General features: G+C 47.8%; 1 protein-coding gene across 3 annotated transcripts in view; it reads left to right on the top strand.

The window, feature by feature from the left end:
- The window catches only part of ABTB3 (ankyrin repeat and BTB domain containing 3), a 282,637-nt gene that overhangs the window by 35,899 nt on the left and 224,652 nt on the right, over positions 1-22,086 (top strand). The window contains exon 1 of one of the 3 annotated variants that reach the window (XM_075938330.1): positions 1,876-6,730. The exons of the other annotated variants lie outside the window; for them this stretch is intronic. The gene's annotated coding sequence lies outside the window, so the exon portion shown is untranslated. Of the gene's footprint in view, positions 1-1,875; positions 6,731-22,086 lie in introns of those variants that run through there. 3 annotated transcript variants of the gene reach the window in all.

Here is a 22,086-nt window from a genome sequence, read left to right as displayed (position 1 = left end):
GTGAATGTCTTGCTTAGCGTTTAGTTCATGGGAAACTGGCTCAAAGAGCCCTCTTTCATTCCAGGTTCATAATAAACACTCCTCTCTTGATTGGTATCTGCTCCCATATTACCTCACCTCTTGTTACCTTCCTAGTTCTTTGAAATCCTTTATTACCTGCACAAATCAAAAAGCTCTTTGACTATCTATATTTTTCTGATTGGAATGATATTCCCAACAGCTGTTTCATCAATTAAAATTTCCTACTGGTGGCAGATGGTGATGATAGGACACATAGCCCTGATATTTTTCAGAGCAGTGTAAAATTAACCTCCCAACACCTTTGTGAAGAAAGTATTACTCCTATTTTTAACAGCTGGAAAAGCTAAGGCAGAAACTAAATAAATAGCTCAATGTCAGGGAAGGGGGGGTAGTCTTCTGTCTTGTGATCTAGGTGTCATTCACTATGTCCTATTCCACTCATTCCAGGAGGCTGCCACCTGGCACTTAATAGGTAGCAGATTTAAAACAAACAAAAGGAAGTATTTCTTCACTCAATGCACAGTCAACCTGTGGAACTGCTTGCCAGAGGATGTTGTGAAGTCCAAGACTGTAACAGAGTTCAGGAAAGAACTTGATCAATTCATCGAGGATAGGTCCTTCAATGGCTATTAGCCAGGATGGACAGGGATGGTGTCCCTAGCCTCTGTTTATCAGAAGCTGGGAACGGACACCAGGTGATGGATCACTTGGGCTGTGTCCAGACTCAGGGTTTTTTTCAAAAAAAGTAGCCTTTTTTCGAAAAAACTTCACCTGCGTCTAGACTGCAGCCGCGTTCTTTTGAAATTAAATCGAAAGAATGCGGCTTTTCTTTCGACGGCGGTAAACCTAATTTCACGAGGAAGAACGCCTTTTTTCGAAAGTGCTCTTTCGAAAAAAGGCGTTCTTGAATGCAAACAGGGGTTTTTCGAAAGAGAGCATCCAGACTGCCTGGGTGCTCTCTTTCGAAAAAGCGGCTTGCTTTTTCGAAAGTTCCGCTTGCAGTCTAGATGCTCTTTTTTGAAAGAGGCTTGCAGTCTAGACATAGCCTTGTTGATAACCTGTTCTGTTCATTCCCTCTGGGACACCTGGCATTAGCTACTGTTGGAAGACAGGATACTGGGCTAAATGAACCTTTGGTTTGAACCTATATGACCGTTCTTATGACACAAGATCTCTTTTGAAATCTTGCTAAATCATGTTTTAGTGCAGGTTTCCCAAGCTACATAGGGAAGTGGGGTGAGTTTTTTTTTTTTTTTTTTTTTAATAAGCATAGACTAGGTCACTTTTTTAGTGCTCTCTTCTTTTTGTGTCTAAACCAGATGTGCTTGGACTTGGCAGCCATGTATGAATGGCTAGCTACAAATAGCGAATAGGCAACTCATTCCAAAATAAGAGCAAGCAAATCTGCTTTGTAGGAACACAAAGGTAATTCACCTGGTATTTATGAATGCTTGTGATTTGCCCGCTGTTTTCTTTTCATTGCTGAAGATTATGGACGTTTCAAAAGTAGTATTAGAGCGATTGCATTATGCTTTTTCTCAGTGCAGTGATGGGTAATTAACAGTGATTTTTAGTATGAATGGCTCTTTTTCTTTGTCCTCTTAAAAATAGTTTGTGTGGAAATGATATGTGAAGTTGGTAGCACACAGTCAACTATCAGGCTTTGTCTGCACTTGAAAATTAAAGTGCTGCTGCAACAGCACTTTAAACATGCCAGTGTGGCCATGGCAGGAGCACTGGGAGAGAGAGTGGTTAAGGAAAACCACTTCCACAAGGGGAGTAGTTAACAGTACTGGCAGCATGGCTCCTGGCATGATAGCTCTCTCTCTCTCTCTCTCTCTCTCTCTCTCTCTGTGCGTGCGCGTGCAGTGCAGTAAAGTGGCAGTGTAGACTTAGGCTTAGTCTGTGAGCTTGTCCGCAGCCTAGTAACTAAAGAATGTTAGGAAGCTCTGTTGGAAGTCTAGACCAGTGGCTCACTCTTTCCAGACTACTGCACCACTTTCTAGAGTTTGATTTGTCTTGGGTATCCTCAAATTTCACCTCACTTAAAAACTACTTGCTTAAAGAATCAGACACAGAAATACAAAAGCATCACAACACACTATTATTGAAAAAGCTCACTTTCTCATTTTACCAAATTATAAAATAAATCTACTTACATTTCAGGGTATGCATATAGAACAGCATAACAATATGATACTTTGATCTAAACAGTATGCTGTTTTAGTTTGTACTGATTACACTAGTGCTCGTTATGTAGCCGGTTGTAAAAGTAGTCAAATACCTAGATGAGTTGATATAACCCCTTGAAGACCTCTGCACACCCCTCACTTACTGGAGTATACCTATCCATGGTTGAAGACCTCTGGTCTAGACTGCATTCAGCTCACTTGACACATACCATTTACCAGCTGTATCTATACTTTTATCTATCCATTTGCTATAAGACTAAATACCCTTTGGGTGTTATGGCTCTTAGGGCAGTCCTATTGTATCCAGTGGCTTTTGAGGCGATATGAGCATATATGAGAGCACATAATGCTTTGAACCAGCCATAAAGCACAGTGTTTGGATTGTTTCTCAAATATGGGAATGTTTTAAATCTAGGATTTTGTGTTTGGCCTTTATCACAATATAACATGGAAAAGCCCATGTTGTTTCCATTGCATTTATCTACTCTGTCAAGATTCTCAGACCTTGCTTGTTGCTTCAGTGTCAAAGTGCTTTACAGAAGTGTTGCATCGTGGCCTCAAAGTGTGATGCTTCATTCTTTTACTGTAAATTGCTGTACTGATTACAGCAAAACTTCTGCTTCAAGGGAATTGGTCTGAGGGGTTGAACGAAGGGATTTCTCTTGAAGACGGTTTAATAGTCAGAGCAATTTACTGTGACTCGTGGACTATTATATGTTGATTTTCAGAAATGAACAGTTTTCCTCATTTGGTAACACCATTAGCATTTGTAACTACCCAAGGTCAGATCTAAGAGTCCTACTTTATCCTAGTTATTCTTCACTCCAGAAAGCAGATGCTCACAAAGTGATAGCAAAAATCCGTGGTGATGCAGAGTTCTTATTGCATTTCCTAGCTTCACATACAACTTCTCCCTGGCTGATGTACTTTCCCAAGGAAAAGCCTGATAGCAAGTCTTTGATTTGACGGGGCTCTGCTTAAATCTGTAGGCGATGATAGAAGTTGCTGCAACTGGGAGCAGAACCTGTGTGTGCCTGATGGCTCTGGGGTATGCCATCTTGTTTAGATACTTCAATAGTCATGACAAGGTCAATGTGACTATCTGAGAACTTTCCAAATATTGATGGGTGTGTCCTCACATTGCCCCTGTGAGCCAGAAAAGGGTTATTTCCATTTTACAGATGGGGGATTTGAAGCACAGAGACTTGCGGTGTGGGCGTGGGTCCCTTTAGTCTGACAGTTGGCAATTGAAGTTGGACCTGCTCCCTTCAAGGGGTTTTGCTAGATCCTGCACTTGACTCTTGACTGTGTCCCAGGAGCTGTTATCTTCTAGGTGACTGTGTGTGGTGTCATCACGTCACCTGAGAACTAGAGTTGCAGGAAACCGGGTACCTCAGCTCTGGCTAGTAAGTAGGGGGAGGGAAGGTGGGTAAGTGCGGAAACATAATTATTATTTGTTGTCAGTGAGCCTGATACATGAGCTCAGAGCTGCAACAATGCCTGTAGGGAACTGGGCATCCCCATCTCCGCTTGAATTTTGGAACATGCCGTGATTCCTTCTAACTTGCCTGTTGGAACATTCCTCATTCCCTCCTGTGCTACTGTGAGCTCTGTTCTGTCTTAAAACAATTCTGCTCTTGTGGGCAGATTATACCAGAACTTCCCTTTTCCCTAGGGCAAACCACATCCACTTACACAATCCTTTCTCAAACGCACTGGTTTCTGAGAGTGTCAAAAGTGAACACCTGCCGCATCCTGGAAAATATACGTATCTCATATGGATAGTGGGCCCTGTGTGCTTTCTTGGGAGTGCATTGGAACTGTCCATGTGGTGTAAGAACAAATTTACCCTGCAAAGTTTAAACTCTAATTTGAACTTTTAAATTCTTCCTTTCAATCAGGAATTCTTGTCGTTTTATTCTCTGTTAAAATGTAAATGAAAAATAATAATGCAACCTAGTGTAACAGTGGAAATCTGTAGCTGATGGTGAGATCAGGAGATTAAAAACCTATATTAATACTGTAGAGTGATGGTCAAGAAAGAATGTGATTTGGAGACCTTCCCTCATGCGTGGTGTTGAAAGTGTGGGAATTTAAAGACGTGCCCCTAAATGTAGGGAGGGAGGGACGTAATTCCGGGTGGCTCTGGGCCGCTCCTCACTTCAGAAGCTCACCACTTTGTTGCGCTAAATTCTTATTCTATCCTCATTTACTGTTTTTTATTGAATGAACCGCAAGATTGTTACAAGTACTTTCTTCATCTGCCAGGCTGTGGGGGTTTTTGGACCTGTTTTGAGCATGTAAGAACTGAACAGTACTGAAAAGTGCTATCATCTGATTACGCGTAAGGCTGTTTTGGTCATGGGTATTTTTAGTAAACATCATGGACAGATCACAGGCAGTAAACAAAAATTCAAACCCCATGACCTGTACTATATACCCCTGCCTAAATCTTGGGGGCAGGGGCTGCGTGAAACTCATCGATGCTGGATTGGAAACTGGCAGGAGCCTTACCTTGTGGCTCCCCAGAAGTGGTGACACATCCCTTCCTCAGCTCCTAGCTCTGTGTGTTGCCCCCATGCCAAGCGCTGACTCCAAAGCACCCATTGGCCAGGAACTGGCCCATGAGGGCTGCAGGGGTCGTGCCTGGGAGCAGAAGCCTCGCACAGAGCCACCTAGCCACCCCTCCCTCTAGGAGTAGAGGGAAGGACCTTTTACCAGTTCCAGGGAGTCCCCTCCAAGGTGAGCACCACCCAGAGCCCTCGTCCCTTCCTGTGCCTTGATCCCCAGCCCCTTCCTCCACACAAATGCCTTCTGAGGTTGGGAGAGAGGGGAATAGCCCCTAGACTGCGGCCAGTGTGGCTGGCTCAGGAGCCGTTTAGCTGCAGAAGCCCTTGATAAAGTCTTGGTATCCATAACCTCTGTGACAAACTCATGTCCTTAATGATGAGCCTCAAACCCACTCCTTGTCCAGCACAAGCAGCAGCTGAGTGAGCATCCCCTCACCAGACCGGCCCATCCATATGGCTCAGAATCAGTCTGCAGGTGTAGGAAGTGAAATTAGTTCAGTCTCTAAGGCAGTGGTCAAAAAGCTGGATGCAGTTCACCAGGGTTAGCCCTTGGTGGGCTGCTGATGCTTTATCTGCACCTCTGCAGATACAGCCACTTGCAGCTCCTGTTTGCTCTGGATAGCCATTCCCAGACAATGGCAGCTGCAGGAAGTGATGTGGACTAGGATACCACTTTCCACAGCTCCTATGGCCGGGAAGAGTGATCTGTGGTGAACGGGAGCTTCAAATGGCCGTACCTACAGAGGCACAGATAAATAAAGTGCTGGTGGCCCACCAGGGGCTAACTTGGTGAGCTGCATTCGGCATGCGTGCCAGTTATTGTCCACCGCTGGTCTCCGCTCTGCCTGTGGAAACTGAACCACCGATCTGTCCTGGAGTTTGTGACTTGTTTGCTCTCCTTATTGGTCAATGGCACCGCCTGCTGGTGATTCTGGGAATTGGCTTGGTAAGGCCAACATCTCCTCCAGCAGTGACACCCGGGCTGGGCTTTTCTCCTCTCCAGGACCCCCTCTCCTAGGAACCACAGCTGCCCTTCTGGTGACTCAGCCTTCTGGCCAGGTCACTGTTGTGGTTTCCCCTTCCAGGATGTGGAGGGAGTGTCTGAGAGTTGCACTTCCTGCTCTTCAGCAGGCTTCTGCTTCACTTTGCCACTCCCAAAGTGGTCAGCAGGGAACTTCAGCCCATTCTCTACTCCGGGTTCCAGCTCAGGGACCTTCTACACAGCAGCCAAGGTCCATTTCCTGAACCTTCTTGCCTTTCCCTGAGCCACTTCCATTATCTCCTTGCCCCGTGCCCCCGCTCCGCTGGGTTTGCCAGTCTCTTTACTCCCTCCTCCCAGGGAGTAACTGTAAGCAACTCCTCTCTACAGCCTCCAAACACTCCTCCCACAGAATGACTGCCATTTTTCACAGCCACACTGCTCCCCTTCCATTTTCCTGTCTGTATATAGGCCCTGCACATAGGGTTGCCAGATGGTTTCAACAAAAATACTGGACACACTTGCCATTACATCACAATCTACATTACATCTTATTTAGAAAATACCGGACATTTCTATTGTCTCATTTATATTTTCTCAATTTGTTTCCCGAACAGAGAGTTCAAATACTGGACTGTCCAGTTCAAAACTGGACATCTGGCAACCCTACCTGCACAGGTGAACAGGTTCACCTGCACAGGCAAACCTCTCTTTAATTAGCTGCCTCCAGGTTAAAGCTCTCCTGTCTCCAGCCTAATTAACTGATTGGGTCCATGTGGTCAAACTCCACTCTTGTGGGGCTAGTTTGGGGAGCAGCACGCCTCTCCTTCCTGAAGGGACTGACAGCAGGGCTGATGGCTGTGTTGGCTTTTGTGACACAGATCTCTGGAACTACCCGCACACTTTGAAAAAACCATCTTGAGGGAGTGACTTTTGGTTGCCTCGACTCTGAGCTGGGTTTGCATCTGGTATGTAGAGGTGAGATTATGCAGCCCATAACCAGTTGCCTAATGCTCAGATTTAAAATTGTGCAATAGGATGTTCAGTCAGCAACTCTCCAATAATAGAATAAGTAAGGTTTAACATGGAGTTCCTTTTACAAGAAGCTATGTTATAAGTGTAACTGCACACCCTCTTGAAGAGAATGTTATAGGAACGTGACTTCAGTTGATGAGGGTTTGGTATGCTTGTTTGCCTTCTGTAGTTCTGTAAAATCAAGGTTTTGTGAAGCTGTAGAGTATTGCTATATCCAGATACTAGAACTAAACTAATGAATGTTTGCCAGATACTAGACAATTAGCTGAGCCTCCATCTGGTAAGCTGGGTTTGCTAGATATGTTCATGCCCTGCTCTTTACCTCAGCTGACGCTCTAATTGTTATAGGAGCAGGAGTATCGTGTGCTGGCTCCTTAAATCCCTGCTTTCCATATTTCAGCACTTGTATGCTTCAAATCTTTCTAGTGTGACTGACCATACGTGAGCCCAATACCCAAGTGACGGTAATTTACAGTACATCCCAACCAATGTATGAGAAAAATCTGTGAAATGGTATAAAACCATGTTAGAAAAAACCTGGCTGATGTTAGAAATATCCTCTCGGGTTTCTGTTGCTTGCTGATTATTAAATAAGGATCCTAGGAGCTGAACTTGAGGATAACAAAGAAAAAGGAGGTATGCATAGATATGACTCACTTGAGAAAGTGTTGGTAAAAGTGCCATAGTCATATTTTTAAAGGGTCATATAGTAATATTTTAGGCACTTGGAAGCCTAAATACCATTGACAGTGAATGAGTTTTAGGCTCCAAAATGTCTCTTAATCTCACTCTCAGAAGAGATTTAGGACTACTAAATCAGGCATTGCTACATTGAGCACAGCAACACCCGAATACCTTTAATCATCTGGGCCTTGGCCTTTAAGGAATTATGATGGAATGAGGAAAGCAAAATTAAGAGCCAAAATCTGCCCTCAGATTTGCTTTCATGGCACATCAAAGCCAGTGTCCACCTTCCAGACACATCCAAGGGTGGAACTTGGTTTTCTGAGACTATAGAATGGCAGGTTTGTAGCATTTATTGTTGGTGCATAGACTGAGTTGGCAGCTAGTAAATATAATTTATTTGTACATAGCACAGTGTAAAAACACTTAAAGGAGTGACACAGAGGCTTAAATCATAATCTGGGGAAACAAACACAAATCATGAGTTTTTCATGCCAAGAATTACAGTATTTTTCATTCCATGAAACATGCGATTAAAAAAAATTCTCATATAGCACTAAATGAGTTGGCTACATAGTTTGAGTAGATCTGTGCTGAAGCTCTGATAAATCTTGAGACGTGGTCCTGTAGCATGAAATAACATTGAAACTGCCTCTATGAAGTTGTCTGTGCATTAATAAATGATTTGGACGACATAGCAGTAAATTGCATATTAATCCAGTTGTCTGCTGATAAAAAAACCAGGAGTGATTTCTGCATAGTGGCAGCAGGATTGAAATTGCGGGAGGACTGTGAAAGGTTATAAAAATGTAGAAAGGCAAGTAATGTTGGAATTAATATAGACACACGTAAATACTAATGTGTTTGGGATGAAGATAATATCAATCAGAATTATACAAAGAGAGCAATCAGGAATACAGAGAGCACCCAAGGATGTCAGCACATAACAAATCAAACGGGAGTGTGCAGTTTGATGCATTGCAAAACAAGCAAATGCTATTTTCCTTCCAAGACCCTGTAAGAAAATATGCCCAGGGCAGTAGAGTCATTAATGTGATCTTAAATGGGCATGTCGAGTATTGCTATGAATTGGGAGGGGTAAAATAAGCTGGTTTATTTGGAGGTGCACAAAAGAGAATGCTTAGGTTCACTTTAATTTTGCATGGTGTTCCAACGGATATTTTCTCAGGCTAGAAATCATAGGTAAAATTATTGTACACTCTGCTGTCACCTAAGAAGCTGAACACCACGCTCTGGAAATTGCATAAAATGGAGACAAATTCAGACCAAATAATAAAATTGTAACTGAAAAAGGAAGCCATATTTTGACCTCCCACTTCCTGTTCATGGTGATTTATTCATGCCAATACATTGCTCGGAGTGTCTGTGTTCACTTACTTTTGCTTCCAAGTCTTAAAAGACAGCATTTGATGCACTAGAAGTGTGACTGTGGGCTAAATGTCACCCTGTGTTACATGAGTGCAATGACAAAGACTGCATAGGCAGCTTTTCTTTCCCTTTCCTCAGTGTGTCCACAAAGAAGCAGAGAAGCATGTCTACCTTCCAATCAAGCAGTGCTTAGAAGAGCCCATCCTCCTAAATGGGGGGAGGGAAAAGATGGGTCAGCTAAGGCAGCAGTTTCCAACCTGGGGTCTGTGGACCCCTGGGCATGACAGGTACTACAGAAGGTCTGTGGAAAGTTAAAAGGAAAGGAAAAGAAAAGTGAGGATCAGGCAGTCCTCGCCTGGGGCTCGCTGTTCCTAACCAGCCACATGCACGCTGCCTTCTGCCTTCGAGGGGAGATCTTGATACTTCAGGAGGCATTATCTGTCCTCCCGCTGCCAGCTGCACTGCCATTTTGCAGGGCCGCCCAGAGGATTCACAGGGCCTGGGGCAAAGCAATTTCGGGGGCCCCTTCCATAAAAAAATATTATAGACTTCAGACATTCTCATGGGGGGCCCCTGTGGGGCCTGGGACCTGGGGCAAATTGCCCCACTTGCCCCCCCCTTCCCTGGGCGGCCCTGCCATGTTGCTCCAGCCCTCTTCCCGCCTCCCAGTCCCACAGTGGGCCCAATCCTTTCTTTTCTTTTTCTTTCCTTTTCTTTCTCTCCCATGGCTCTGTGTCTGGCCAAGGGCAGAGTTCCGGGGCAGGAGCTGCCTTTGGCCATGAAAGCCCCCTCGCTGTATCCTCTTTGGATGGGGAGCGGATGGGAGCTGAGGAAGCAGCGTGGGCCAAGGGACGCACTGGCTGCCGCTTCCTGCTACTCCCCTTGGGGGGGAGGTGTTTCCGTAAAATTAAAACAGATTGAAAAGGGGTTCAGAACTACTGAGATAAGGGATGTAGCTGTGCATCTAGCAAAGTATGTTCTTTCAAATTAGCAGGCTCCCCCTAGTTACGCTGGCCATATGTCCTGGATTTTCCAGAACAGTCCCGATTTTAAAATACAGGCAGTCCCCGGGTTACGTACAAGATAGGGACTATAGATTTGTTCTTAAGTTGAATCTGTATGTAAGTCGGAACTGGCGTCCAGATTCAGCTGCTGCTGAAACTGACCAGCGGCTGACTACAGGAAGCCAGAGGCAGAGTTGCTCTGCCCTGGGCTTCCTGGAATCAGCCGCTGATCAGTTTCAACAGGCTGAATCTGGATGCCAGTTCCGACTTACATACAGATTCAACTTAAGAACTCCAGGCGTCCCCAAGTCAGCTGCTGCTGAAACTGATCAGCGGCTGATTCCAGGAAGCCCGGGGCAGAGCAACTCTGCCTCTGGCTTCCTGTAGTCAGCCGCTGGTCAGTTTCAGCAGCAGCTGACTTGGGGATGCCTGGGGCAGAGCAGCTGGGGTGCTGCTGGGTTGCTCCAGTAGCACCGCTCCTCGGCGCTACTGGACCAATCCATCAGCACCCCAGCTGCTCTGCCCCAGGCATCCTGATTCAGCCGCTGCTGAAACTGACCAGCAGTGGCTGAATCAGGACGCCTGGGGCAGAGCAGCTGGGGTGCTGCCAGGTTGGTCCAGTAGCGCCCAGAGTGGCGTTGCGGGACCAACCGGCAGCGCCCCAGCTGCTCTACCACAGGCATCCGGAGAAAAGCCTGGACGGCTGGGGGGAAGGGGGGCGTACTAGCTGCGCCCCCCCCCCAGCAGACCAGGGAGACACGGGCGGGGGACCGAGACGCACCGCGGTCCCGCCGCCCGGGTCCTCCGCGGCTTTGCTCCGCGTCTCCCTGGTCTGCTGGTCTGCTGGAGACCAGCAGACCAGGGAGACGGGGAGCAAAGCCTCTGAGGACGCCGGCAGCGGGACAGCCACGGCGTGTCTGGGCTGTCCGCTGCCCGCGTGCTCCGCGGCTTTGCTCCCCGTCTCCCTGGTCTGCTGGTCTCCAGCAGACCAGGGAGACGGGCAGCAAACCCCGTTCGTAACTGCGGATCCGACATAAGTCGGATCCGCGTAACTTGGGGACTGCCTGTACTATCTCATTGTCCCCATAAAGCACTGAAATATCCCGGAAATTCCAATATTTCAGCAGTGGGGTGGGGAGAATGGGAGCAAAGGGGAAAGCCTCCAGGAAGCACATCCCTGTGAGGCTGTTCCCTAGTCGGAAGGGAGGGAAACGGCAGCGTGCGGAATCTGTCCAATGGGAGCAGCAGGAGTCCATGCCTGAAAGCAGTGCAAAGGCAAGTAAGTGCCTCCCCCCCCCACACACAGAGACCCTGCACTCTCAGGCGCCTCACTCACCATCTCCAAAACTCTGCACCCCCGGCCTGTACACTCACTGCCTCCACTGAGACCCTGTTCCTCACTGCCCTGCCAACACCTTTTGTCAAATCATGTGTCCTGATTTTTGGTGCAGAAAATATGGTCACCGTACCTCTGGTTCAGTGTTTCTCAAAGTGCTAATGGGCCGCTCTGGTTTGTTTACTAAATGGCTCCACAGCCACAGAGCCGCTTGGCTCCCATTGGCTGCAGTTTGCCATTTGCAGTTAAGGGGAGCCGCAGGAAGTCATAGGTAGGACCCTACCAAATTCACGGCAATGCAAAACATGTCACAGACCATGAAATCTAGTGTCCACCTGTGAAATCTGGCCTGTTGTGTGCTTTTTGCCTAAACTATACAGATTTCACTGGGGAGACTAGTGTTTTTCAAATTGGAACTCCTAACCCAAAGGGAGTTGTAGGGGGAATCACAAGGTTATTTTAGGAGGGTCACGGTATTGCCACCTTTACTTCTGAATTGCTGCTTTCAGAGCTGGGCAACTGGAGAGTGGTGGTTGGCCGTATGCCCAGCTCTGAAGGCAGCACCCTGCCATCAACAGCACGGGAATAGCGGTGATTAATACCATACCCATGTCACCTTTACATCTGTACTGCTGCTTTCAGAGCTGGGTGGCCACCAAGGGATGGCTGCTGGCATCCATACCCGGCCATTCTTCCTTATGCACAGCTGCTGCCAGTAGATGTGCTTTCAGAGCTGGGCTCCTGGCCAACAGCCATCGCTCTCCAGCTGCCCAGCTCTGAAGGTAATGCTGATGCCAGCAGTTATGCAGAAATAAAGGAAGCAATACTTATGTCGGATCCGCAGTTACGAACGGGGCTGCCCCAGAGTACACGGACTGCGGGACCTCGCGGTCCTGCCGCCGTGTACTCTGGGGTTTTCTCTGCGTCTCCCTGGTCTGCAGACCAGGAAGACGCAGAGCAAAGCCGCGGAGGAGCTCGGGCAGCCCAGGGGCACCTGGGCTGCCCGAGCCCCCCCCCTCTCCCCGCGGCTTTGCAAAGCCGCGGGGGGGCTCGGGCAGCGAGGCAGCCCAGGCGTGCCTGGACTGCTTCGCTGCCGGCTTCCCCGCGGCTTTGCAAAGCTGCGGGGGGGCTCAGGCAGCGAGGCAGCCCATGCGCGCCTCGGCTGCTCCGCTGCCGGCTTCCCTGAGGCTTTGCAAAGCCGCGGGGGAAGCCGGCAGTGGGACAGCCCAGACGCCCCGCGGCTGTCCCGCTGCCGGTGTCCTCAGAGGCTTTGCTCCCTGTCTCCCTGGTCTGCTGGTCTCCAGCAGACCAGGGAGACGGGGAGCAAAGCCGCGGAGGACCCAGGCGGCGGGACCGCGGTGCGTCTCGTTCCGCTGCCCGTGTCTTCCTGGTCTGCTGGGGTGGGGGGGGGGGCGCAGCTAGTACGGCCCCCCCCCAGCAGACTAGGCTTTTCTCCGAACGCCTGTGGCAGAGCAGCTGGGGTGCTGCCGGTTGGTCCCGCAGCGCCGCTCTGGGCGCTACTGGTCCAACCCAGCAGCACCCCAGCTGCTCTGGTCCTGATTCAGCCGCTGCTGGTCAGTTTCAGCAATGGCTGAATCAGGACGCCTGGGGCAGAGCAGATGGGGTGCTGCTGGGTTGGTCCAGTAGTGCTGAGGAGCGGCGCTACTGGAGCAACCCAGCGGCACCCCAGCTGCTCTGCCCCAGGTGTCCTGATTTAGCCGCTGCTGAAACTGACCAGCGCTGACTACAGGAAGCCCGAGGCAGAGTTGCTCTGCCCCGGGCTTCCTGGAATCAGCTGCTGATCAGTTTCAGCAGCAGCTGACTTGGGGACGCTTGGGGTTCTTAAGTTGATTCTGTATGTAAGTCAGAACTGGCGGTCAGTTTCAGCAGCGGCTGAATCTGGACGCCAGTTCCGACTTACATACAGATTCAACTTAAGAACAAACCTACAGTCCCTATCTTGTACGTAACCCGGGGACTGCCTGTATTCTACAGCACCATTTTACGAAGCTGTCAGATGGTGTTTGATGCAATGTATGACTAGTGCCAGCTCTTTCAAGATAATAGAGAAGAACTTCATTAATCCGTTAACTTTTATAATTTCCATATGGAGAATAACCCAGTGTATCTCCTTTCACTCCTTGGCAAAGATTTACTAGAAGAGAGCTGTAGTGAGAGCAAGAATTCTTTATTTTTTACTAAATATACCACCTTCAATTTACCAGCGCTTTTTCATAAATAACTGAAACTAAACAGCTGTTGCCAAAATAAAGCAAGCCTATTTTTACAATGCAGCATCCCTGGTGGTTTTGTGTGTGTGTGTGTGTGTGTGTGTGTGTGTGTGTGTGTGTGTAAAGCAGCAATAAGGGCTAGATTCAATATTTAGGATCATCCCAGTGAATGAATGTCCCTTTAACACATCACTCCCTTCTCACTCGCCACCCCCCTCACACTTGTCTGTCCTCCATTAGCAAAGACCCCGAGTTCAGAAATGAGTTCACAGAGTTTTCATCCCATGTGGAGGATGAGTGAGGCCGAGCAATACTTCTGCTGCTGCTTCTGTCTCTAGCTCACCGCTACCATTGTTGCTCCATTGCCGTACTGGCCACTGTCCTCTGCAAGCAGTGCGTCTCTGCCGCTTTTGGCTGCTGCTACCACCACTTCTCTGCTGCCGCTGTTTCCATGGCACCACATTCTGAGGTGCCATCACTTCGCCCTGTGGGGGGACCTTCATGGCCAATGCAGTCTCTCTCTCTCTCTCCCTTTCACTTTCCCCACATGGTATCTAAAGCTTAGCACCTAGCTTAGCTCGACAGTGGTGTTGGTGCTGGGCAGAGGTGAAAGTAAGTGAGTGCAACTTAGTGCTCAGCTCCAGCAAGAGCTGGCTGAGCTGCGACAAAAGCCAGCAAGGAGCTATTTAAAGAGCCAGGTTGTGATGGGACAGTACCTGTTAGAAACTTGAAGTTACTTTCATCGCTGGTGCTGAGAGTCACTAACTGAAAGCGGGGACTCTCAACTGAGTCCAGTCACCTCTGTCACTAAACACAGGAGAAGGGCAGGTCAAATGGTCTCAAGGGCTCTTTGGGAAGAGTTCACACCATCAAGCAGAAATGTCTTTTCCTACCCACTTCATTGAGACCAGAATGAAGTGAGACCAGAGCCCGTAGGCTGATGCAGGCCTAGGACCAGAGCCTGAGCACTTGGCAGCCCAACCAGGGCCAGAGCCAGCCCGTGGCAGCAGTCCAGTCACAACAGCAGCAGGTTCAGCAACCCAGTAGGCAGCCTGGCAGGAGCTGGAGATAATTCCCCTGTGACCTCCCCCCCCCCCAAGTTGGCAGCTGGAGGCTGTGGCAGGGAACCGTCTCTAGTTTGGTTCAGGACAGGTCAGGTCCCAAGGATGCCAGATAAGAGATGTCCAACCTCTCTCTCTCTCTCTCTCTCTCTCTCTGTGTGTGTGTGTGTGTGTGTGTGTGTGTGTGTGTGTGTGTGTGTGTGTGTGTGTGTGTGTGTAAATAAATTTAAAAAAATCACATAAGTGGGGCAACAATTGTAACTTAAAACAAAAAGAGTAACTGCACATTTTTCCACCTTCCAATTGTTTGAAAACACAGGGTGAATTTATCAGACTATGCTGTGTGCTCTTGTAACCCAAGTCCAATATTTACACATATTGCTCATGCTAGACATGATATAATCCTATTTCAAAGCAATTTAGTCATTTCTATCAGTCCAGGTCCACAGAGATTAAATCTCACTGGAACCCAACTTTTGCTGATTTGTGTTTGAATGGTCTAAAGTTTTACAGAGCCCAGAAGACACTGGCAGTCATCTTAATGTGGAAAGCTTATGCACAGACCATAAATATGCTGAATGCAGTGCTTTTTGTGGCCCTGGGCAGAGCACATCAATTTTAGAAAAATGTAGCTATTTATGTATATTTGTGCAGCATTTTATATTGTCACGACCAATGCATAGCTTTTTTCCACTTTCTCAGGCATAGTAAGAACATCTCCTCTCCCACCCCAGATTGCTGTCTGTTACTCTTAAATGCTACTGTATCATGTTAACAAAAAATAAGTACTCCAATTAAATGTTTGGTGTAGGTTTTTTTAAAGAAATATTATGTTGAAACTTGCAAGATTTATTCAGTTGATCTTTCTTCCAGGAACAGAATTTCCCTGTGTATAGAACTGGGTCTCTGCTTTAGCTAGGTCAGTATCACCCAGTAATAGATGAGAAATAGTTGCACTTCTCTGAAAACATCTTAAATGATTCTGTGTTCTCCCCTGCTCTCCTCCAGCTAGGAACCTCCAGAGCAAATTGTTCTATGTAGCTTTTGTTTCTCAGGCTTTCTACTGTTTTAGTATGGTTGAAATGGAATTGTTTTTTAAGTAAACTTTTTGTTTTCTTGAAGTAAATTACCTTGATCCATATAGTTGTTGGTGTGCCCACTAGTTAACCAGTGCAGGGGTGCATGGTCTATAATCAGCTGGAATGTTTTCCCCAACAGGAAATACCACGGTCCACTTGTCAGCTAGGGCCTCTTTCTCTATAATAAAGTAACGGGTCTCTCTAGGGAACAGCTTTAGACTCAGGTACAAACATGGGATGTTCCTTTCTGACATCTCCTTATGACAGCACTGCCCTGATCCCTACCTCTGAAGCAGGATGAAGAGTTTCTGAAAGCTGGGATGGACCAAGACCGGTTCCTAGGTCAACTGTTCTTTTAATGCCTGTATGGCCACTTCACACTCCCTAGACTGATGAACTGTCTGGGCTCGTGATTTCTTCATCAAGTCAGTCGGGAGGCTGGAAAAGTCACGATGTCTGGTACAAAATGTTGGTTATAACAAGCTAGGCAGAGGAATTGCTGCACCTTTCTCTTGGTTGTCGATATGGACCAGTCCTGCAGCACTTGTACTTTGCTAACTAAGGGTATGTCTACACTACCCTCCTAGTTCGAACTAGGAGGGTAATGTAGGCATACCGCACTTACAATGAAGCCCAACGCATGTTCCACGAGGTGTACCGGTAGTTCGGAATAGGAATCCTAGTTCGAACTACCTAGTTCGAGCCCCGTGTAGCCGCGCTGCACGGGGTTCGAACCAGTGGGGATTTAAAAATGGTGGCTCCCCGCTTATGCAAATGAAGCCCGGGAAATTCAAATCCCGGGCTTCATTTGCAAGTGCGGTATGCATACATTACCCCCCTAGTTCGAACTAGCGGGGTAGTGGAGAGCTATGACCTTCAGAGTATGTCTACACTACCCTGCTAGTTCGAACTAGCGGGGTAATGTAGGCATACCCTGAAGGTCATAGCTCTCCAACACCAACAGTGCAACCTTGGTATGTTACTTGCTTCTGCCCAAGTTGACGTTCCCTTTGCTATAGTCTAGCCTCCCTCAGCGCATGTTTGTTGAAGGAAGTCTTCCTAGCTGGTGTTATACACATCGTCAGTGTAAGTGGCAGGGTACTGTCCATGGGGCTATAGTAATCAGTCCATGATTTGCTGGAAGGTGGACATGGTTACAAATTGATGCAGGCCAAAGGGGTTTGAGGATGAAATATCCCCACCTGTGTGAAGATTTGTGATGAGTTTGTCGGCTACATTAGGGGCCATGGCAGTCCATAATGGGATTGCTTCTGGGTACCAGTTCCTGTAATCCAAAATCACGAGGACATACTAATGGTTGGAAGTACTGTTTTCTAGAGGGCTCACCAAGTCAAGCCCTGTTGATTCAAAAGGGATCCCAACCATGGGGAGAAGTATGAGGGGTGCTTTCAGCACTCCGTTCGGGCCCATGCATTGGCATTCTGTGAATGAGGAACAATAATTCTTCACCTCCTGGTGGGCCCCTGACCAGAAGAACCACCACACCACCCTTTCAGAGGGTCTTTTCTCTTCTGAGTGAGGTGTGACAAGATGTGAGTGAGGTTTCTCCTTGGTGCAATCTGAGGAACCCACAGTTGGAATAGTTCTCGAGTCTGTGGCACTTCCACCAGTCAACAGAGGCGGTCCTGCCATATTTTGAAACATGGGCTTTGGGGTTTTGGGGAAAGATCTCATCTTTGATCTTTAGCGGTGGCCTGCTCCCAGGTGTGACACCCATTCCTGGTTAGTCGCCATAGCATTTGAGCTCCAGTGCACTAAGCGGACCCCTCTCCTGGGTCATCATCCCAGTCCTTAATCCACAGTAGCCTCTTTTTTTTGTTGGCACTTTGCCTTCTCCAGTCAAAGGATACTGGGTGGACTCTTGCAGCAGTTCTGAGAATCGTGGCCCGACCCACCCCAGAATCACCCAATAGGTCAGCCGGGCGGGGGGAGGTCGTCATGGCAACTGAAAGTTCTGCACTTCAGTGGTATATCTCCAGCATCACTGGGGGCAGTAGGATAAGAATTTAGGTCTTAATGGACACATTGTACATGGATAGGGGATCCATCTGGCTTGAGATTTGTTACCAGGTCATCTTGGATGAGGATTCGGCTACAGCCAGAGTCAATCAGTGCTGTAAGATTCCCTTCTATGTGCACCGAGACCCTGAGCTTCTCTGGGCCACTCTTCCAAGCACAGGGGTTGGCTACCCAAACTTACCCATAATCACAATCTCTATCGGGGAAATTCCATCAGAAATGCCCTTCTTGAGCACATTCATAACAATTGCCTGGGCATGTTTTCTGTCCCTGGATTCCTTGATCTGGGCAGGACTCTGCAGGACCTGTGTGGGTAGCCTGATGTCTGCCTGGATTGCAGCATCTCTGGGTCCCACAGCCTTGGGCTTAAGCTGATCATTGACTGGAGCTATGTTCTTCCTCTCCAGCAGTCAGCCCCAACTGAGCTAACCAGTGCATTTTTATACCAGTGCATTTGCAGCATGCCCAGTTGAGTTGAGGGAGCTTGGCTTCCTCAGCCCACTATGTAGAGTTAACCCTTCCCTGTCCAGTGCAGGACAAGGGCAGCCTGTCACACTCCCACTGTCTTCACATTTGAGTGGCAGTCTTAGCTTTCTGTACGTAGATGTGCCCTGAGACCTTAATGCTGCTTATTTGTCCATATTGAAGGCTTTCTGTTAGGTCAGCCTGCTCCACCACCATACTTGATCATGAATATCTTTCTTGGTGCCTCTCAGGCGATGTCATGTCTGTCCAATGACTTTAAAACTTAAATTATATTTATTTCACTTAGTATTTGGCTAACAATGTATTTTGCTTTTTGTAAATAACATTGGGGGAGTTTGTACATTAAAGTTCAACGCTGAAGGGCAAATCTTGCCCTCTGCTATGGTCGTGTTATCTCCATTACAGTCTGGGAAAGCACAGATGTGACGGAGTGCAGAATTGGTATTGCATTTGGTTTTCTTTGTAACATTCACTTTCTACAGCATAGTCTATTTAGAAAAAGCATTCTTCCCCTCTCATTTAGCTCTGTGAGCTGCCGCAGCAGCAGCAGCCTGGTTCTATGTTTTTTTTTTCTTTGTTGGCATTTATAAACAAAAAATTGTGGTGTATTTAAAATAATAAGCAATTACGCTATACAAAGCTGCAATTCTGCCAAAGATTCTGGTGACCTCATAAACCACACGACCGGAGACAGAGTGGTTTGTCACCAGGTTCTTCGATTATAGCTATATCTACACTGTAACATGAGCCTGAGATTGGACTCAGGATCAGGCCTAACTCCCCTTCTGTCCATGCACAAATAGCCATAAGCCAGGGCTTGAACCCAGGGTCCCAAGATCTTGCTAGGTTGCAAGGTCTGAGTGCAGGTCAAACCTTAACCCAGGGTTCAAGCCCTATAGCTTTGCAGTATAGATGCAGCCCCTCTTGATTCAGGGCCTTGGAGTCCTCCAAAAGTTTCCCATAATCTTATGAGCCAGTTTCCTTTTTCGTCTTATAGCAGTGCTGACTCACCACTTCGGTACTTCCTGCTGACCATTCTGGGAGTTGGCGCTCACTTCTCCAGTGGACCCTTGTCTAGTGTTCCCTTGCCTGGCATCCCTCTTGCCTCCACTTCTAGGACTCTGGTCACCTCCCAGACCATGGCATTCTCTTCTGAACAAGCCCTCTGGTTGTGCCCCCACTTGGTTCTCTCCCCTCTTCCAGGGACTTGACAGTCACCTGCCTTGGTGGCAAACTGCAGTCTCTGATCTAGCCACTTACCATAGTGGCAAACTGGCCACTACCCTTGGTGGCAACTACAGTTGAGGGGGAGGGAGGAAGCTGCGCTTGCCCATTACTCTGGATTCCCACCCAGGGACTGTGTACCTGGCAGCCATGTATCGCACCTTCTTCAACTCCATTGGCTCCTTCCCTGCCTCACTTCCCCACAGGTCCATCACCTCCTTTGCCCTTTTATCAGAGTCTCAGTCTGTCAGCCATCAGCCTGGAGCTTACTCAGCTCTGTTGACCCTTCCCAGTACTGTTCTGTCTACGATGCTCCAGCCTTCTAAGCAGCCAACTCTCCTCCCTTGAACTCCAGGGAGTGATTGCTTCTGCTCTGCTTAGCAGCCACTTCTTCTATGGGCTAGCCTGGCCCTGACAGGCACCTCCAATAAAGGCTGGCATTGCAAGCCTTTTCCTTATTGGCTGCCTTCCCAGGGTTGCTTTGACCCCTTCCATGCCAGTGAGGAGGTAGCTGACTATTTTTGGAATAGAGATGTGGGATGGGGCAAACTACTCTTGAACACAAAAGCAACCACCATTGGGGTACTGAAGCAGCTCAGTTAACCCTTTCATTTCCTTCTGACCACTGAGCTGCAAAGACCTCAGAGAACCGTCTGTGTTTGCAAGAGAGAATGAACAGAAGAGGCCTTTTGCAAAGTGCAGGCTGTTCCAAAAGAGAGCTCTTCTGTGATGAACTTATGGTTGTAGTTCTGGACAGGGCCAACCAACTAGGGTTGCCCAGTGTCCGGTTTTCACCCAGACTGTCTGTTGTTCGGGTCCCCCATCTGGTTAAAAAAAAAAAACCAAAACAGGAAATACCGGACATTTCACATGTCCGGTATTTCCTGTTTCCCTCAGATGAAAGCCAGGCGGGGACAATTTTCCCCTGCTGCGTCTGGTGGGGAGGGGGAGTGCGGAGTGCGGGGCCATTTAAAGGCGCAGTGGCTTTTTTGGGGGGGGAGGGCCCTAACTACTTTGGTCTCCCTCCTTTTTTTTCTCCTCAACAGAATTTTTTCCCAGGTTGGTTGGGGTTTTTTGTTTTTTGTTTTTTTGGGGGGGGAGGTTTGGTATTTTTTGTTAAACCATCTGGCAACCCTACAACTAACAGTTTCTGTACCCAAGATGCAGGGACTTATGACCAAGGGGAGCCATGCAGAGCAAAGAGGAAAGATCCAGGCTGGCTGCACAGCTTGAGGGCAAGATTTCAGTGCAGAAGCAAGAACCTACTTTGCAGTTCCTGGAATGGGAACATTTCACTAAGAGAGGTGGACAGAGCTGCTTGACTGGCTCATGCCACTAGTGACTGCAAGATAGTGGCTCCTGCTGCATCACCCACACTATGGCCTAAGTTCTCTGCGTGCTCCCCTGTGCTGCAGTGCAGAGGCCTCTTGGAAGACTCCATGGCTGGATGGCACGTGCAACTGAACCCCATGAGTGGCTGGGCATGGCAGCTTTGCCCCATGCATCCCTCCATATTGAGTCTCTCTCCTGCATATGCTTCCACTTCCCTCCTGCAGCACCATGGTAAAAGGCAGTTTCCCGGTTCACATTTGTTCGTATACTTGGTTTGTATTGGGGTTTTGTCTGTAAGGTTCTGTGTTACTGGTGTTGGGGTTTGGTAACGGCAGCTGGCCTGCCCGGCAGTGCGGTGAATGTTCTACGGTTCTAATACAAGTGTATAAAGAGATTTTTATTTCAACACAGAAGCTTTATTTCTATGGCTGCTTCATACCACGTACAGAGAAGGTACATTCAAAATAACAGAGGTGGACACATGATCAGGGACAATTAGGGTTCAGTTTGCAAAGACCATCCCTCAGTAAGGTTCTCTATACCAGTTCATACTTCAGTCACTTCCTTACATCAATCTGTTTTGTGACGAATCACTTCCCCTCCCCCGCATGTCATAAGAAGTGCTGTCATTCATAAGTACGTTATATGACATTTAAAATCCCACAACCAATGAGCCCCTTTGCTACCACCTCTCCCACAAGTACATTCACTCTCTTCCATTGGGCCATGCAAGTCCATGGTCGGGGGGCACTAGCGCTAATGGTGGCAGGTGCACTTTTGGCTGTGTGTACTGACTCCACAGCCCCTCGCTGTCTTAGGCCCATTCAGGAGGGAAATGGCTCATTTCTGGCTTCCCAAACACCCCTTTACTTATTCTAAATACCCATTGTGAACCAGTGATAGAAATAAACTTTTGGGATAAAATAAAAGCAGAGCAAGTCACAGTATGGCAGGCAGCATTGATGCCACTGGTATCCAAAAGGGTCTGTAACCCTCTCTGATAGGGTTTCAGTCTACCAGAAGCACGTTCAGCAACCATTCTGCACCGGCTGTGAGTATAATTAAGCCATCTTGTGCCTTGGCTTATGAAAACATACCCTGATTTCAGGGACACTGGCACAAGGGGAATATGTTGTGTCCCCCCAGAACAACAGTAGGGACAGTAACTTCATTTATGACCAATGTTATTTGTTGGGGATAGCGGCCCATGAATGTAGCACCTCCCCTCACTCTCAGCCTCTAGTACCAGCTCTCAAAATATCTCCAAGGGTATGTCTACACTACAGCGCTAATTCGAACTAACTTAGTTCGAATTAGTTAATTCGAACTAACGCATCCAGACTAAAAAACTAGTTCGAATTAGCATTTTGCTAATTCGAACTAGCTTGTCCACACAGAGTGGACCCTGAACCGGGGTTAAGGA

This window comes from Pelodiscus sinensis, chromosome 1 (genome assembly GCF_049634645.1).
Source record: "Pelodiscus sinensis isolate JC-2024 chromosome 1, ASM4963464v1, whole genome shotgun sequence".
Taxonomy (NCBI): Eukaryota; Metazoa; Chordata; order Testudines; family Trionychidae; genus Pelodiscus; species Pelodiscus sinensis.
The sequence above is the reverse complement of the archived record's forward strand: the minus strand, read 5'-3'. Positions and strand labels throughout refer to the sequence as shown.